The sequence below is a fragment of the Loxodonta africana genome, chromosome 15 (genome assembly GCF_030014295.1).
Source record: "Loxodonta africana isolate mLoxAfr1 chromosome 15, mLoxAfr1.hap2, whole genome shotgun sequence".
Lineage (NCBI taxonomy): Eukaryota > Metazoa > Chordata > Mammalia > Proboscidea > Elephantidae > Loxodonta > Loxodonta africana.
Genome location: NC_087356.1, coordinates 2,351,305 through 2,354,351, shown reverse-complemented (window position 1 = coordinate 2,354,351; position 3,047 = coordinate 2,351,305). Strand labels below are relative to the sequence as shown.

At 45.6% G+C, this 3,047-nt stretch overlaps 1 pseudogene; it reads right to left on the bottom strand.

Moving 5' to 3' along the window:
- Nucleotides 1–398: 398 nt before the first annotated feature.
- LOC100664988 (heterogeneous nuclear ribonucleoprotein A3-like) lies at nt 399–2,558 on the bottom strand (annotated as a pseudogene).
- Between the last annotated feature and the right edge of the window lie 489 nt (nt 2,559–3,047).

Here is a 3,047-nt window from a genome sequence, read left to right as displayed (position 1 = left end):
ACTGATGAAGATCAGAGACCACAGCCATCAGTATGGATTACACCTCAACATAAAGAAAACAAAAATCCTCACAACTGGACCAATGAGCAACATCATTATATACGGAGAAAAGATTGAAGTTGTGAAGGATTTGATTTTATTTGCATCCACAATCAACATCCGTGGAAGCAGGAGTCAAAAAATCAAAAGATGCGTTGCATTGGGTAAATCTACTGCAAAAGACCTCTTCAAAGTGTTAAAAAGCAAAGATGTCACATTGAGGACAAAGGTGCACCTGATTCAAGCCATGATGCTTTCAATTGCCTCATATGCATGGGAAAGTTGGACAACGAATAAGGAAGACTGAAAAAGAATTGATGTGTTTGAATTATGGTTTTGGCAAGGAATATTGACTACACCGTGGACTGCCAGAAGAATGAATACATCTGTCTTCGAAGAAGTACAGTCAGAGTGCTCCTTAGAATCGAGGATGGTGAGACTTTGTCTCACATACTTTGGATCTGTTATCAGAAGGGAGTAGTCCCTGGAGAAGGACATCATGCTTGGTAAAGTAGAGGGTCAGTGAAAAAGAGGAAGACCCTCAGTGAGATGGACTGACACAGGGGCTGCAACAGTGGGATCAGCATAACAAGAATGTGGGGATGGCGCAGGACTGGGAAGTGTTTTGTTTTGTTGTAGGTAGGGTCACTATGAGTCGGAACTGACTTGACGGCACCTAACAACAACAACAACATGTTACCTAATGTAATGAAAAGAAAAAGACAAAGCTACAACAGATAAAAGGCCTCAGGAATGTACACCTAATTGACCTGACATTGCGTTAACCAATAGCTGTACTTTGTGCAAACTGTGGCTACGGCGATCCTGAGCAAGAAGGGTTTCCTGTTTAAGCTGCAGTGACCTTTCTGACTATGGATCATCATTCCTTCTGTGGCAGATTTTTACGGTTCCTCTAATCCATTTGGGACGCCTGCCTCAAAGTAGACTGCAGCTTTCGTGACAACACCTCACTCTGTCCGGCTAAGAACTGTAGCCCTTCTCTGCTGAATTTTTAGAAACTTCTGCTACCATAACTACCAGTTCCACCACCAGACACATCACCAACACCATAAAGGCTGCCTGAGCTTCTTCCATCAAAATTGCCCCCCGTCATGGGTCCATAATTTGATTGCTGTTGTCAACTGTAATTTCCAAAATCATTATAGTTCCTACCACCACCATAGTTAACACTGTCAAAATTTCCTCCTTCATTGCAACCGTCATATCCACCACCTTGGTTTCCATATTCTGGGTCATCATCACCATAGCCTGTTCTACTACTATAACCAGGACCACCAGCAGAGTTGCCACCACCACCTCCAAATCCATTATATCCACCATCGCCTCCTCCGTACCTACCTCTGCTGCCACCACCTCCACCGTCATAGCCACAGTTCCCTCCACCACCTGCAAAGTTTCCTCCACGACCCATAAAATTGCCAGATTCACCTCCACAACCTCTTTGTGATCCAGCAAACTGCATCTCTTATTTAGAAAGGGCCTTTTTCACTTCACAATGAAGCTTGTTAATAGTGTGGTATTTCTGAACAATTTTTTTTTATTGTGCTTTAAGTGAAAGTTTACAAATCAAGTCAGTTTCTCATACAAAAATTTATATACACCTTGCTATATACTCCTAGTTGCTCTCCCCCTAATGAGACAGCACACTCCTTCCCTCCACTCTCTATGTTCGTGTCCATTTGGCCAGCTTCTGACCCCCTCTGCCCTCTCTCGGAACAACAATTTTATCAACTGTATCCCGGTCATCAAAAGTCGCAAAAACAAATCCTCTCTTTTTTGTCACTCTGTCTTCTGTAACTGCTATGGTTTCGATCTTGCCATGCTTCTTTAATGCCACCAACAAAAATTTTCTTCACCAGGCTTTGGAGAATCCTTTCCAGAAGCAGCTATCTTCGGCTCCACTACACACCCATCCACCTTGTGGGGTCAAGCACACGTTGTTGCATCTACCTCCTCAACACAATGTTGTTGTTGTTAGGTGCCATTAATTTGGCTCCAACTCACAGCAACCCTATGTACAACAGAACAAAACACTGCCCCATGCTGCGTCATCCTCACAATCACTGTTGTGCTTGAGCCCATTGTTGGAGCCACAGTGTCAATCCATCTCTCTGAGGGTCTTCCTCTTTTTCACTGACCCTGTATTTTATCAAGCATGAAGCCCTTCTCTAGGGACTGGTCCCTTCTCATAACGTGTCCAAAGTACATGAGACAGAGTCTCACCATCCCCACTTTCAACACAATAGTAAGTCATAAAACCAAAGCCCCTGGAACGTTTTGTTTGGAGGTCTCCCATCACCACACAGTCTGTGAGTGTGCCCCAGTTCTCAAAATGCTCTCTTCAACTGTCGTCTGTAATTTCAAAGCTCAGACCACCAATAAACAGTGTTTGCAACTGCTCTGGTTCATTTGGGTCATGGATCTCCCTCCCACCTCCTGTGGTGACCACAAAAGCCAGAGTAAGGCTTGGGGCAACCAGGCAGCGGCTTTACCTCCATTTAGAGCTCTTGTCTTACTTCTTAAAGCTCAAGTCAGAGAAGAAAGGCTCCAAAGATAGACTAGGCTGGAGCCTGCCCTGGCGCCAAGCACTGGGAATCCTAGCTGTGCCATGGAGGGGGTTGTCAGGAGGCCTGGTTACTCCTTGCCCAAGAACTGTGCCCATGGTTCAGGCAGTGCAGACATAGCGGAGACTCTGAGCCTTGACAATGGGCACAGATTCCAAGGAGCGGAAGGAAGATATTTTCTTACTTTCTGTGCTATTTTGGCTTTGGTGAGGGGCCAGAAGGACCTCCAGGGAGTCTTGAAAAGTCTGCTGGAAAGGCTGGCAGTGTGTCTTCCTGGCCAGCAAAGCTCGTTCTCAGCAAAAACAGCTCTTTTCCCCACCCCACCTGCAATGTCCTCACAATGATGTACACATGTGCTCAGCACCCATGTGATGCACACCCACACGACGTACACACACATGACGCACACATGAGGCCCGCTCA